The sequence below is a fragment of the Euprymna scolopes genome, chromosome 17 (genome assembly GCF_053919585.1).
Source record: "Euprymna scolopes isolate OS-2025 chromosome 17, ASM5391958v1, whole genome shotgun sequence".
In the NCBI taxonomy this organism is placed as follows: domain Eukaryota; kingdom Metazoa; phylum Mollusca; class Cephalopoda; order Sepiida; family Sepiolidae; genus Euprymna; species Euprymna scolopes.
In genome coordinates, this window is record NC_136498.1 from 60,249,871 (window position 1) to 60,266,813 (window position 16,943).

The 16,943-nt window shown below is 37.1% G+C and overlaps 1 long non-coding RNA gene across 1 annotated transcript in view; it reads right to left on the reverse strand.

The window, feature by feature from the left end:
• Positions 1 to 4,887: 4,887 nt before the first annotated feature.
• LOC145297081 (uncharacterized) overlaps positions 4,888 to 16,943 on the reverse strand; it is a 93,882-nt gene continuing 81,826 nt past the window's right edge. Inside the window, exon 3 of the long non-coding RNA XR_013870104.1 lies at positions 4,888 to 5,288. This is a non-coding gene — a long non-coding RNA (uncharacterized LOC145297081). The remainder of the gene's footprint in view (positions 5,289 to 16,943) is intronic.

Consider the following 16,943-nt stretch of genomic DNA (forward strand, 5'->3'; position numbering starts at 1 on the left):
TATACAAATATAAAGATAATGTTAAAATTGTGTAATCACTTTTCCCATATATAAGACGAAATAGTAGAGATAATAAAAAAGAGAGGAAAAAATAAAAATAAACAAAAACAATTCCAGAGCTAATGTTTGTTTCTTGAGAACAGTAGTCCGAAGAATCCAAATAATCCAAATAATAAATCCTCATCTAAAAATTTCAGAAGCATAAGTTCTGTTCTCTTACCAAATCAAAAGTTACTCCCTCCACACACGCACGTCATCGTCCAGGAAAATCGATTTCCTCTTTCTTTCTTAACAATCATGTTTAAAAGATAGATAAATTTGTATAAAAATCGCTAAACTTTAATCTTTATCTCTCTGTATGAATAAATGTGAAATGTCTCTGTTTTGTGTTTACAAAATTTACAATGTTTATTGTTCAGCATCATTTCTGTTTCAAGTATTCTGAGCAGCTATTTCTGCATAAACTAATATTTTCAGTTCTTCACTGGTATATGTAAAAAAAAAAAAAAATCGTAAGTCTAGCGTTATAATCAGGATTCGGTTCAAGGGTTCGGTTAGGAGTGAGTCACTCTCTCGAAAACAGCACGTTTCTGCCCTCTTCTTTTCCAATCGACCACACCTGGCCTCTCGCCACCAATGTCACACCACACAATCCGAACGTCAGCAATACAAAATTCTTTTCAAGAGAAGGTGTTCACGACTCTTTTCTCTCTGCTGCTCCAGGGAAATTTTCCCTGCTTTTATATCCTCCTATCTAGAAAAAAAAAGAAGAAACAGGAAAAAAATAATAGCTACTCCCATCATGCTCTGCCTTTCCAAGATGCCCTTCGCGTATACAAATGCGCTGGCCATCCTTTTCTTCTTTCCCAAAGAGTGATGCAGATACGCCCGGTATATTTCTTTTTTTTTCTTCTTTTCTAACCATATACCCCCCGCCCCCCCGATCTTTGAGATCAATAAGACACTTCATAATCCTTCATCAAAGCAGGCCTCCTCCTCTCACGTTGAGGCCTCTGGGGGACAACTTCTTGGGGGTTGACATTTTCAGGTTCACTATAGACATTCTCGTCCAGTTGTAAAGAACCACAATGTAGGGCTGTCGAATTGCGGTGCATCGTTAGCTTCTTGGTGGATATCGACTTCCTCCTCTTCACTGCCATAACTGCGCACTGGCAGGGTTACACGATGCAGGTTTAGGATATGCTGGGGAACGCCATTTATTATTACATTGGTCTTTGACTGCATTCCCGTTACGACCCCCTCCCCCAGCGAATGGTACATTTTGCATTGGGGGGCTTTATCCACACCTCCTCGCCCACTTTAATGGTAGCTTCTTCACCCCCAATTCCTACTGTTTTGTTGTACAGATGCCGTCACTTATATGCAAAGATGGCTCTATGAGGCACAGTTGTCTCATCTTGTCTGGTTTTCGGCGAGATGTTGTACCAAAACACCGCCTCCATGGGTGAAATGTTGCTTTTTTCCGCAGCAGCCTTGATGGTGCGATGATTCCTCTCCACTATCCCATTGCCACTCGGCTGATACACTGCCCTAAAAAATTGCCTTACTCCCCACCTATCACACACCTCTTTAAAGGCTTTTGATCGGAAAGCGGGGCCATTTTCCATTAACAGTTCCTCAACTGGCCCTCTTTCCAAAAATATTTCTTTGATGACCCCTTCGATCGTCCATGCAGATTCTGCCCTGATCTCTCTCCATATGGCAAACTTCCCCGATCCACAGTCGACCATCGACAGATACAGCTTATGGCGATAATGGGTCACATCAATGGCCAATCGCTTCCAGTCCTCTGCAATGTGTAACTCTCCTGCTTCATATCTGGATGGTCTGAGATTTATCGATTCGCACTCCTGACAGTGCTCCACTACCTCCCTGACCTCCTTCTCGGTGGTTTCCGGATAAACCTCTCTTGCCAGAAATAACGTCCGTTCTCGACCAAAGTGGTGCATTTCGTGTAACTTAACTTCCTCTCCTGCACAGCATACTGAGGAAACCTTTCTCTCTTGCAGCCAGGCCTTCTTTATCCATATCATCGAATTCGCATTGTTCTTTTCTGATGGGATCAACACTACAGATACCGTCAACTGGAATTCTGCTATCAAATCTGCAAGCGCTCCAAGCCTGCGCTTGATCAGCATTTTTGCAGCACCTCTGGTCCTAACTCTCTTATCGCCAGTCACTGCTGACCTGATCCATGAAACTACTGTTGCCAAATCGGATTTGATTTCAATCGTTTTCAATCCCCAGATTGATTCCTTTCATAGTGGCCTCCAGTTCAGCTACGTTGATATGGTAATAATCGTTTTTCTTCCTTTGATCGCCGCATCTTCCACAGTTACGCCTCCCATCTCTAATACGACGCCCAATGCCAGACTGCTGGCATCACACCAAATCACCCCTCACGTCTCTGCCGCTGACGTACCATTCCCCCTTTACTGGGCTGGGTCTTCTTTCGTCACTCTCGCGATGATTTCCTGTAGCATGTTCGTGACCTCCTTCCTCACACGGCCCTCCCAGCCATCAGTGCCCGTTTGTCGTTTAATAAAGCTGCACGCTACCCTGAGCCAGCCAGCGATTGGATAGTGTCCCACCAGTCTCCCGCAGACCAAGAAGGGTTCTCGTTTTGTCAGGTCGGTTCCAATTTCGGGTATTGCATTCCCTCGTTTAAAGACAAGGTTTCCTTAGTCATCTTGGCATAGTTTCAACCCCAACGCCGCTTCTTCATCCAGAGTCTCCGCCGGTTTTGCAGTCAACCCATATCTCGCGACATCGCCTCTCAACTTCTCTGCTGTCACCTCTACTTCCTCCACGAGAATGTCGTCAATGTACGAACTTGTGGCCTTGTCCACTGTACAGTCTTAACTCAGCACCGTCTTCAGCACGGCAGTCATAATTTTTGGGGCTGAGCTCAGCCCAAAGCCTAACCTCGTCAGGCAATACAACTTCCCCTTGTACCGGACCAATTGATGTTTCCAGAGTTTTTCATCTACATGGATCTGGAGATAAGCTGACTTCAGGTCGACAATCTTAGTGGTCTGCTTCATTCTCCTCCACTTACTCATCACCTCTTCGCATACATCAATTCCCTTTCCAGTGTGACAGGCTACATATTTGTTTAATTCTCTGAAATCCAGTACCGGTCTAACTTCATTCTTCGTGGGTTGAACAACCACCAGTAATGGTAGCACTCCTTTTTCTTCCCCTGTCCACGGTTTCAGAATTCCCTCCTCTATCCACCTCTCCACTTCTTCTTCGAATCCTTTTCTTATTTCTCCTCGCAGTGTTTTCTCGTAGCAGCTTACTTTGTTTCGTAGTTCCTGAGGCCCGGCGATCCATTTCCATTCCACTGTCCACCTCTCACCATCGAACCCCGCCAGGAAATCCTCGTCCTCGATGCAGCAAGCCTCTGGTTTTTGTGTTCTGATATTTGTGTCACCTTCCACTCCTGCCATTCCTACTGCGTTGAGGCGTCCAAAAGTTACTTGGCCCCCTCTCAACGTAGTGCTTCCCCAGTTGGTTGATCACACTTGCACATAAAACCACATCAACATCACCAACCAGATGATCCAACACCAGGGCTCGTAGTCCAATAGGCATACCTTGCACCAGTACTTCCGCTGTTGTCTCTCCCAGGCATTTCACCTCCCTGCCATCCACAGTCTTAATACTCCTGGTTACACTCCATGATCTAGCGACATTCTTCGTTACCAACGTCGTGGTGCAGCCTGAGTCAACAAGGGCCATGGCTCTCTTCCCATTGACCACCACCGGTAACTGAGGCAACGCTTTTTGTGTGGCATTTCCACATAGAAGGGGGAACCACTGGCGCAATGGCTCCCCTTCACTCGTTTTCCTGGTCCCGTGCAGCAACACAATAGCGGCTAATGTGCCCCACTCGTCCACATGGGTAGCAGACGACCTCCGGTCTCGGCCTTTTGTAGTCCTTGAGCAAGTGAGGCCCCTGGCACCGGAAGCACTTGATAGCAGGCCTCCCCTCCTGTCGGATCGCTGCCTGTCTCTCATCATTCAAGTGGGGCCTCATGCACTTATTTCTACTCACAGCTGCAGCCACGATTGGGCCCTTGACATTCTTGACTAGGACTCTGGCGTGGACCAACAGATCGTCCACTTCCATCGTATTAATCTCAGTGATTCTCTGCATGTTCGTGGAGATTTCTTCTGGGAAGCCATTAACTAGGTGTAGCTTTACCATCATCTCCAGACTCCTCCCCACGTAACCAGCCAATCCTGCCAGTCTTCTGATCTCTGCAGCAAAGACGTCAACAGACTCGCCTGTCCACCTCAAACCTGCAAGCTTGCCGAGTGCTTCAAATGGACTCTCAGCGAAAGCCAATTTCAGTCTTTGCTCCACTGAGGCAAGGTCTCCCTTATCTTCATCGCGCATCTGCTGGTAAATAGTAAGGGCTTCCCCCTCTAAGTAAGCGGCAGCAGGGTGACCACGTCTTCGATTTTTTGCAACCTTGCCACCATCTTTAATTTTTCCAGCCATTTAATTAGGTCACCCTCCCCAGTGAAGGGTCTCAACATCTGAGTTGAGAGTCTCCAGTCAGCCATGTTAACCTGCTTGACTCGCCGAAATAGCTTCTAGCGTTATAATCAGGATTCGGTTCTGGGGTTCGGGAAGGAGTGAGTCACTCTCTCGAAAACAGCACGTTTCTGCCCTCTTCTTTTCCAATCGACCACACCTGGCCTCTCGCCACCAATGTCACACCACACAATCTGAACGTCAGCAATACAAAATTCTTTTCAAGAAAAGATGTTCACGACTCTTTTCTCTCTGCTACCCCAGGAAATTTTTCCCTGCTTTTATATCCTCCTATCTAGAAAAAAAAAGAAGAAACAGGAAAAAAATAATAGCTTCTCCCATCATACTCTGCCTTCCCAAGATGCCCTTCGCGTATACAAATGCGCTGGCCATCCTTTTCTTCTTCTTTCCCAAAGAGTGATGCAGATACGCCCGGTATATTTCTTTTTTTTTCTTCTTTTCTAACCATATACCCCACATAAAAGCATAAAAGTGAAGAGAAACTGTTCATTAAGAGAATTAAGCTTCTCTATCCTGGGACTGGTATTTTTTTTTGTTTGTTTTGTTTTTCTTTTAGTATTATATATTTGTGAGTCAATTCACTCAAGATTTAACGTCTCCGTCTTCACTCCTGCATAGTCAGCCTATCGACCTTTCCAACCTGCTTTCTTATGACTATGGAGCTGTTGAATCTGCTTTTAATGGCAACAATAATGTCCGCCTGAAAAAAGAAAGAAAAAGAAAAAGAAGAAGAAGAGATAGAGTGAGAGACCAGGAGAGAGAAAGGGGCGGAGAAAAAGAAGAGATAAATAAAGAAAGAAGGGAAAGGGGGGGGGGAATAATGAGAGAAGAAGAAGAAAGAAAGAAAAAAGAAAGAACGAAAGAACGAAAAGAAAACATAGCTGAACGGATGCAGACAAGTATAGATAATTACTGTCATTCATATGCACAAGCAATTACAGAAACGAGGTGTGAATTTTCATTAGGACTAAAGTGTCGACTAAAATATATATTACCAAGATAATTGCTTAAGATTTGAATTACTTTGTTAAGTGGGACTTTTCCAGCTAAAAGACAATATTGTCAGATTTGAAGAGCAAAAACATTGTACAAACTTACAATTTCCGCAATGAAAATTCATTTCTTAATTCTTTTCTTGTTTGTTGTAATATGTTTAACAGTCAATATATGCAAAAAGTACGCGGCTTTATATTTCTGTATTTTTTCTGGTATTCAATAAGAATGATTTTTGCCGTTGCCGATTATGCCTACAGGTTTTTGGTTACTAGACGAATGCATGTGTCTCTATAAGAACTCTGTTCTCCAACTCATGGAAAGTTGTCATTCACGCTTAAGCTTGAAATCGTACTCTTTTTCCAAATACGCTTAATAAGATTGAATAGACGTATCTTATTTTCGATGTATCCAAAATTTTCTACAAGCAGCTCTGTCTGTGAGTCGATCTCTTACACTGAAGGTAGAAACAGCATTTTCGTTGGTCCGTCACACTTAATTAGTTCATTTTTAGATGTGGCTGCAATTCATTAAGTTTGAAATACCATTTTCATCACTGAATCGACAGATCAAGTTGGTGCATCTTCCAAACATCTGTTTTCCTTTTAACATCAACGTGTGAAATAGCAGTAGTATAAGTGAGTAGCCGCAGCAGTTAGTATTCTCGCTTTGATTTTCTGAATTATTGCATTGTCTAGACCTCCAAACTATATATTTTGTTTCAATGTTTTATTACAGGGAACGGATATATTTACTCAACTTGAATTACTATTAACTGTGAACAGTAGTGAGAAGAATAATAACTTCTTTTTTAATTTACTACTTCGTTTTCCTTTTCTTTTAGCTAGCCTATTTCTCGACTAGCTTAGATGGCAACTATATTTTTCGACCTGATTTTTATGTCGGCGCTTCATTTTTAAATATCATTTTCCTTACTGAATGTGTAGATTCAATGGATGAATCTTAAACATATGTTTTTGTTTTCTTTTTAACACGTAGGTGTGAAAGGGCAGACGGAAAAGTGAATGAAGCATATTTCACAATGTCATCTATTACCTGAATAAGGAGAATCAAATTGTCTGTTTTAACGAGACCTAACAAGATCTCATGAGACTTGCTGAATTACTGTTCGTGTATCTTCTGTTTAATAAAACTTTTCTAAATCACCAATTCAAGCACATGTTCACACACATTCTTTACCAAACCCCACTTTCCCCAATGGTTTACTTTTACTTGCATAGCTGCCATTGCTCAAAGGAAACATACTTATCCAACATAAATCCAGTACAAATAGACGAAAGTATATAGAAGCTAGAAGTAATTTTAAGAAGGAAATAGTCACAGCCAAGACAGAATATACCAAACCTACCAGAAAACGCATTGAAGCGCAGAAATTAGGAGCTCGTGACTTCTGGAAAATCTTTAACAGTGTAGTAAATAATGGATAATCAACAATTCTCCTGCTATCCAGCAATCATGAAGTTGTTTGCATAGCAACCGAGAAGGCTAATCTGCTTGGCAGTTGGTTTGCCTCAAACTCTACTTTGAACCCAGCAAACCGCTCCCTCTCAGATTTTCCTCTGCGGAGAGAAACAACACTAGATGATCTGAAAATCACATAGACACCTCAGAAGCATGTGGCCCCGATCTCATCCCTGCTGTACTATTTAAAAAATGCTTGCTGAGGTTTTTCCTGTTCTCTGCAAACTTTTCAACAAATGCCTTAACGAATCTTGCTCTCCTGACTGCTAGAAAATTGCTTTTGTGGTAGCAGTTTACAAGAATTCTGGCGAAACAACTATTAAATTATTACCCCATTAGCCTACTCCCGCTTTTCACCAAAGTATTTGAATCCATAATTAATCAGGCTCTAGTCCCCCACCTCACAGCTGCTAAACTTCAGCAGTATGGGTTTAGGTAAGCCAGTTCTACTGCAGATATCCTAATTGTTACCTCTGCACTGGATAATGCAGGGGAGGCTAGAGTAGTAGCCCTAGATATATCTAAAGCCTTTGACAGACACCATGGTCTTCTCATGAAAATCAGATTCTATGGTATTACTAGAAAAATACTTAACATAATTAAATCCTTTTTACATAAGAGAAAGAATCCAGGCTGCCCTTGATGGTTGTATGTTAAAATAATATGGTATAAATGTGCGTGTACCTCAGAGATTGATTCTTGGACTTTTATTATTCCTGATATTCATAAATAACATCCCTGACAAAATTGTCTTCGAGATGCGTATATTTGCTGTTGACACCACGCACTATAACATACATGAAGGAAAACGAATGAACACTTATCCAAGACAATGGCAGAAACCCTAGAGGAAGACCACTAGTCTGTAACGGAAAGGGGACAAAAATGGATCGTCACATTCAATGCTGCCAATTCCTTCTGTTTATAACTACAAGAAACTTGCTCAACCACTAAAAGCCATGGCTAATGATACATTACCTTAAAGTACTTCATTCAAATTCCTTGTTTTATATTTTATTGGAAACATGAGTTGAAACAGATCCAATGAGGACATTACTAAAACTGCTGCAAAAAAAGGTGGGCTCTCTTTACCGTGTTAGAAAGTCATTTACATCTGAGAGTATCCTGCACCTTTACAAGGCAACCATTCACCCATGTATGGAGTATTGTTACCACTTTAGGGCTCGTGCATCTGCTACTAGTCTCTTTCTCTTAGACACAGTTTAAAAGAGAATCGACAACCTAATAGGTCCCGCACTATCAGCTAAGCTTCAACCGCTGTCCTATCAATTAATTTAATTTTAAATTTGTCCAATCAGTTGAACTTCAATAGCAATAGAAGAGTTTTTATAGCTTAATAACAACATGCTATGAAAAATATTGTCTGTATTACCTTATGAAATCTCTTATAGGAGTCGAAAATTTTAATTTTGAACTATTAGGTTTATTTGAAATAAAATATCTGCATTTTGATTGGCCTATGAACTGATTATATATCTCTTCTATTACAATGCCTTCCAACCATGGAGATACTGCTAAAACTATATATATATATATATATATATATATATATATATATATATATATATATATATATAGTTTTAACAGTATATAAAATTGAAAATATTAAATTTAAAATATTTAAACTATATATATATATATATATAGTTTTAACAGTATTAAAAATTGAAAATATTAAATTTAAAATATTTAAACTATATATATATATATATATATATATATATATATATATATATATATAGTTTTAACAGTATTTAAAATTGAAAATATTAAATTTAAAATATTTAACCTATATATATATATATATATATATATATATATATATATATATATATATATATATATAATTTTAACAGTATCTCCACTGTTGGAAAGCATTGTAATCGAAGACATATATAGTTAGTTCAGAAGCTAATCAAAATGTAGATATTTTATTTCTCTATATGAATAAAACAATAGACTTATATGTGTGTGTAAATATCTAACAGGTAAACTCTTAAACTACTGGTCAAATAACACTGAAAATCCCAGGAAATAATATTCATGCACCAAAGGTTGTTTATAGCGAATAATATTTTTGCTTACATGCATGTATATCGCATACAGACCTCTGTAAAATTGCATTTAAAATGTTCATTAAACATTAGCTGACATTTTAGTTTTGTGTGCGCATGCGCGTAAATTCTTCTTTTTTTTTTCTCAGGCTGGAACGCTCGTTTTTTTATTCCAATTCTAACTGATGACACAAACTCATTTTTTATGCTTTTGTATTAAATAAAAATGATATAATACGCAAATTTTACTCGCGGTTTGAAATTTGTAAATATGAAAACAAACCTATATATCTTTTTTACGATCTCATATACATATTTTTAAGACGAACCGTGCTTAAATAATAACGTTATTATTTAGAAAGCTATTCTTAATATGGAGAGGGGAAGGTATTATTTAAACTATTCTGTACTTTCACCTTACAATTTATTAAATAAGAAACTGACATGTATTATCTCTATTTTTGTTTAGAATTAGTTAACATTAAGTATACGTTTCTCAGTTCAATTCCTTATTAGTTTATTGTAAAGCAAGTGTTGCTTAATCACTAACTGCACTTTAAAATATTTTTTTTTTGAGTAGCATGGATTTTAAATAAGGTGTTTCTACAGTGTAGTACCTATATAAAAAATACAAACAATTTATAATGAAACCATATATTTCGAAAAACTGAGTCATTTTCCGGAAGTGACGTCATGTGTTGATGATGGTGAAGGGGGAGGGCAAACACAATTATGTTGCTTTTAAAAGTATTCTGGTTACGAAACCTTCTTTCTTTTTAGGTTAGGTTGGGGTGATGTGAATTAGTGCCTGCTCATTCTCCCAAGCATTACCACCACTTTTTCTGGTTATGGAGAGGGGGCCAGTGGATTATTTCGCTGAAATGCTGCATCAGAACAGATACTACACTTAGATCTTAGCGAAAAGGCCAAGTAAGCGTAATATATTTTTCTGCCAGGCATTACATCCTAAACAAAAATACAAAATAACCGATACATCATATATTTTAAGAGGTGGGGAGGGGAATATGGAGTAAGTCCCGGAAATAGCTGAAGCAGTTTATGATCTCATAAATACTTTATTTCATATATATTTTTAAAAGATGTGGGGATACGGAGTCATGCCTGGAAACGTTTGAAGCAGTTTACAATCTCAAAATTACTTTATTTAACATATAGTTTTAACAGTAAGAAGGGGGGGGGAATATGGTGTCAGTCTGGGAAATTGCTGAAACAGTTTACGATCTGAAAATTACTTTATTTCATATCTATTTTTAAGAGAGAGGGGTGATAAGGAGTCAGTCCCGGAAATGGCTGAAGCAGTTTACGATCTCAAAGTTTCTTAATTTTTTATCTATTTTTAAGAGAGATGGGATGATAGGGAATCAGTCCCGAAAATGGTTGTAGAACTTTACGATCTCTTATTTACTTTATTTCATATATACTTTTTAAGACGTGGGGGGGAACTGACAGATGGAATACGGGCTATGCTGAAATAATAACATTTAGAAAGCCATTCTTTCTATGGGGGGTATCTTTTTAACTATTCTGAACTTTCACCTAACAATCTAATAAATAAAAAAACTGACATATGAAATACAGACCATGCTGAAATAATAATGTTATAATTTAGAAAGCCATTCTTAATGTAGGGAGAGATTTTTGTAAACTATTCTGTACTTTTACCTAACAAACTATTAAATAAGAAACTGACATGCAGAATATGGAATGTGCTGAAATAATATTTATTTGGAAAATTTAGAAATGATGTAATTTCGCTTAAAATTATAGTTGTAGTGGTGGTTGAGGTGGGAAAAGAAATATATATTGCCGAATTTCCTGTTGAAGCAAGCGTTACCTAATCATTAACCAAGACAATGCATTTATGTATTTCGTTGGAAATTCTAATGTTCATCTTCTAACAGTGAATTCATTTTTCTTAAAATTATAATTAGCTTGTTGGCAAAAGAAATTAGTTCATATATATTGTACAAGACCTGTCGCGAGTATGTTAAATTGTTTCAGATATATATTTACATTACCCGTCAGGGGGTAAGAAAATTATTTAATATATGTGTTGTACATCATCCGTCCTATGAATTGTAAAATTATTTAATATTCGTGTTGTTAATCCCATGTCCTAAGAAAGTTAAAATTATTTCATACATAATTTGTGTAACACCCGTCCTAGGGTAGGTAAAATATTTTTTTGCTCGAGATAGCAAATGATATATGGACATAAAAAAATTCCTCTCTCCTAAGAATAACAGATATGATCAAACTTCATTTTTCTCATTGTTTTATTATACGGTCCTGAGCAACGCCGGGTGGGTTTGCTAGTATATAATAAATATATACTATATAATAAATAATTTCAAATAAACATATTTGTATATAATTTTAATTATGATAACTCCAAAACAATTTAGCATACTACGATTTCAAAGTGTTATTTATTAATATTTAAGTTCATAGTTTTCCATGTAATTTGTGTAAAGCTCTGTAATAATAAAATATGTTTAAAACATGAAAATTGAATTCCTACACAAATTCAATTTTGTTTTGTCATGGCACGCATGCGCAGTAAACATTGAATTCTTATATCTCATCAGACATGGCATGCATTTTAATAAGAACTATCATTCTGTCCTGACTCATTTATTTCTCTCTCAATCCTGGTTAACATAAAAGTTCATATATAAGGACGAGCAATACACATATACATCGATTTTATATCAAGTTAGACATGTGTATTTATTTATACATTTCTTTGTATGGGATTCTTTTCTAAGCTAATTAACTGATTATTATGAATTTCAGAGCAGCTGGTGGGCTCTGTTTAATCAAATTTAATTTTATGTAAAACGGTGCAAAAATATGTCAAAGTATTTTGTGAAAATTCAGATACCTTGGAATTTTATAAAATTTTAACAATAAGTATTAAACAACCATTAATAAATATTCTACAACAACAATATGGCCTCTCATAGCTAAAGTCGGCAACATGGTCGACCGATGCTGACGTCACGTGAAAAATTAAAATTGCGAAATTCGGATATAGGAACGAAATGCATTTTGATAACCCAATAAAGTATATGAAATGTAATAAAAAAAATAATGAAAATATATAAAATTAAATTAATATTTGAATGAACGAATCTCTTTGGAAAAATTGTTGATAAAATGAAATGAACCACTTTCAAAAGATTTCGGGAAACAATTGTTTGAAAAAGAGAAGACGCAAAAGAAATTCGGTATTTTTTTTTTTTTTTTTTTTTTTTTTTTGCGTCGGAAACTATTAAAACGCATTTGGTTCCTATATCTGCATTTCACAATTTTAATTGTTCATGTGACGTCAGCATCGGTCGGCCATGTTGCCTATTCAACCATAATGCCTCCACAAATTCCAGTTTCTTTAAAGTGTTTTAAGGGGTTTCAGGCGGTATAATATGGGCGAATTTTTTTTTAAATATTTCAGATTTACATTGAATTTGCTTCATAGTCATTGGACACTAATTAATGAAAATTCTTTTAATTTCAATTTATTCTTTAAACCTTTTAAACTTAAACTTTAAATTCTTGACATTTTTTAGAATGAAACGCACAGTATATATTTTAATCAAAATTGGAATAAGGATTCTAGACACGATGTTTATTATTATTGTATTTTGATTTTAATCTCCGCAAGGAGTGCAAAAGTAAAAGTAAGAGAGATGCAAACTGTTCTCCCTGGAAGGATTAATTTTACCCGTCCTAGGACAAGTGTTATTAGTTCACTATAAATGTATTTTTTCTATATATTGGTAAAAAAAGGTAAATAAAAAAAACTTAGACAAAAGGTTATTCCTGCCATATCTATGCTAATGCATATGCCACTAGTCCTTGGCTTTTAGACAGGGTCCAAAAAAGAGTCGCCCACCTAATAGGTCCTGTGTTATCAACCAAACTTCATCCTTTGTCCCATCGCCAAAATGTTGTGTTCCTACACCTGTTTTACAAGCACTTTAATGGAATGATCTTCGACGAATTCAATGTACTTGTACCCCTTCGATGTAAATATACCCAACTAACCCGGCAAGCTACAAAATCTTACCCCTACGGTGTAAAGATACTTAGATGCCAGAAAGCGTTCTACTCTGATATTTTCTTCCCTAAAACTACTAGACTTTAACATTCTTGTGGTAGGATCCACCTAATTAGCATAGGTGGAGTGTCAACCATATAAATATGGTTGGTACCATAAACACGTGAGAGGCCCCACGAGAGACCCAACGGGAGACTCAGAGAGACAACGAAATCGAGTGTCGACGACTACCCAGCCGACACCTACTCCAGGGACGGTCTCCCCATGACTATACCAATTGACTCTACGTACATATTGTATGTATTTTCTTGCTCTCAATATTTGACTTTTGTGTTGTAGTTATTTATTGCCTTGTGATCAGTCGAATTTCAACAGAAATCCCTCTCGGTTTTTAGCTTCCATGACTGTATTGATGCAGATGTCCAAGTTTAGTGTGAACAGACATCGCACTGCTAAACTCCTTGCATAGTATCGCTGTCGAATTGGCTCTAAATAGTATCCCCATGCATCTAAATGGCATTGTACCTTGTTTGGGGTGGAAAAACAGTAAAAAAAAAAAGGCGTGTTTTAACATAAATGCATAGATGTACGCATATAGAGAATACAAGCTGTACGTTCTAATACGATAAAGCGGACAGATTCATCCCGCGTGTCCAATTGATGTCTTTGAAATAGAAAGCAGTTGGCGAAAGGAAGGAAGGAAAGAAAAAGAATAAAATAGAGTGTAGATAAAATAAGGAACGAATAAAGGGAAGCGGGGGTTAAAGAAATAAATAATGGGTTTTTATTTGGGGGTGGGGTTTTACATAGGCATCATCACTTATAAAGGCCAACATGCCACTCGGGGATAAGGGTTAAAGAGTGTACAGTAGAAATTGGACAATATAGTAATTGTTAGTAATGGAAATTCGGTAAATAAATAATTAACAAAGAAAGTCCAAAGAAAGAAATTAAAAAAAGGGATGAGAAGAAAGAAAATGAGCGAGGAAAAGAAGAAACATAGATGTACGTGAGGAGAAAAAAATTCAAGATGAGAAAGAAAAAGACAATAAGAACTATAGAAAAGAAAGTAAAATGGCAAGATAGAAAAAAAAAGATAGAAAAAAGATAGAAAAAAAAGAAGAAAAGAAAGAAGCAAATGATATAAAAAAAATAATTATAAATAAAGATTTGTTTTACAAAGTACTCACCACTTATCAAGGCTCAGAGGCCACTTGAGGATAAGGGTTAATAAGCATACAGTGGTCAATGGGACAATATCGTAGTAATTGTTAGTGGAAATTGGGTAAATTGGATTACTTAAGGGGAACGACTCATCAAGAATTGTTTACATTGGACTTGAAGATGACCATATTATAGTCAGTCAGAAAGCAGGCAAATGGAATAGGGTTCCACTGGTGTGCAGTTCTAAGAAAGAAACTTTGTTCATGAAATCTACGTTTAGGTTTCGGCATAGATAAAGAGTGGGGAAATTATTGATAGTGTTTTCAGCTAGACGAGCGTTTCTCGTGAAAGTTTGGCGAAGGGAGACCATAGATTGGAGCTCAGACGAGCACTTGCCATGAAAATAATGATAAAGCAGAGGCAAGTTAGCAACGTCTCTTATGTGAGAAAAAGGCTGCAGGGAAGAGAAAAGGGTATCCCCCCCACTAAGCTACGAAAGTAACGGTAAAAGAAGAAAATAAAACAGTAAAATATAGAAAAGGAGAGCAAAACCGTAAGAGATCAATAAAGAAAAGGAAAAAAATGGCGGCGAAAAAAATAACGTACACGATATTAAAGAAAAGACAAAGAAGCGGGAAAACAAAACAGAAAAACAAGAAAGAACGAAGAAAAGTTGAAGAAAAAAGGAAAGCAGACAGACAACAAGAGAAACTGGGAGAAGGACGAGAAAAAAAAAGGAAGGAGGAAAAAAGATATTTGAAATCTATCAAATAAAGGGCAGTTGTTTGTGTGTTTGCATGTGCGTATGTTTGTATGCCCTGCTAAAAATCCAAAACTACTAACCAAAGATCAACAAAGTTTATATTTTCTTGAGTGGCGATGCCCTGGTTGTATAACCTCTCAAATTTAGAATAAAATATTCATATTTAAAAAAAATAGCTATAGTAAATGAATTACATATTTTTTCAACACAAAAAGGAATCAGTTGAGCGGAGATGATAGAGAGGGTCGGGAAGAAAGATAGGATAATGGGGGATAGGGAAAGAAAGAAAAAGCAAAAAGACTGATTGAAAAAAAGAGGGTAAGAGAGAAGATTTAAACTAAAGATATCGCATGCACTATTCAACGTCTTCTCTATTGCCTATTTTTATGGAACCGTTCAATACTGGATAGTCTTGCTAGTCTATTGTATGAAATATAATTGTTTGCTTGCGTGTATACTCTTTTTATATCCAGCTAAAAGTAAAAAAATAACTACGAAACAAAGACCCACAAAGTTAGTATGTTCTTGATCAGCGTTCCCTGGATGGATAGTATTCTTTTTTTTCATTGTTCTGCGTACTAATTTGGAAAGAAAATTTCACGATTAATTAATTATATAAAATAGAGTTATATGTGTGTATGTGCGTGTGTGAATATTCAGATAAAGAGGAATGGACTGTGTCGAGCAGAAAAAGGAAGCAGAGAGAGGCAGGGGAACGGGACGAGTGTGGGATGAAGAACAGAATAATGAGGGATCGAGAAAGTGAGAAAGATATAGACGGCGTGAGAGAGAGGGGGGGGAGAGATGTTGCATAAACTTTTAAACTTCTTCTATATAGTTTATTTTTATAGTTCCGGGAAATGCCGGGTTGGCCTGCTAGTAAACAATAAAAAAGAAGGGAGAAAAACACGAAAAGGAATTTCGATTAACTATATTTAGTGTATGAATACTACCTAGCTATAAGTTTAATTATATCTTTGATGTGAAATCAGAATTGCGACCATGAAAGGACAACACAAAACGCAGTACAGCTTTTTTTTTTTTTACACAGAAGAGGTCACCATTTATCAAGGCCTGGAGATCACTCGAGGATAAGGTACAATGTGTGTGTGTGTGTGTATGGTAGTTATTGGGACAATAGCATAGTAATCATTAGTAATGAAAATTTAGTTGATTTTGATTATTTAAGAGGACGGCTCAAAAGAACTTATGTTGAACTTTAAGATGACAATATTGTAGTAAGTTGGGAAAACTTTAGTTAGCCGAATGTTCTTTGTGAAAGTTTGACAAAAAAGAGACTATAGATTGGAGATGAGACGAGCACTTGCATTAAAAATAACTAAAGTGCAGAGACAGACTTGTAAAGTCACGTCAAAGGTTACAGAGAAGAGAAAAGGGCATCACCCATCAGATTTCAAAGTTGGTTTTGAACTCTGCCGAGGGTACTTCGAGCAGTTCCTACCCAGATTTGGGAACAGTACTCTATCCTAGGATGTACTTGGCTCTTATACAAGTAGATGACTGTATCGGCAGTGAGATATCTACTGGACCGGTAGAATGAACCAATCATTTTCACAGCGACCTTGGCAACAGATCTGATGTATGTGCTCTATTTCATATCAGGAGTGAAGGTAAAATCCAGAAGCTTGTCAAAACATGAAGCGTCCCCAAAACGTGAACCGCTCATTTTAATTGAGGGCAGATGGGAGTCAGAACGTTGATGATAGAAAGAGAGAAGCTTGGTTTTAGATGCATTAAAATTAACCAGCCACACTTTTCCCCATTTCACCACATGCT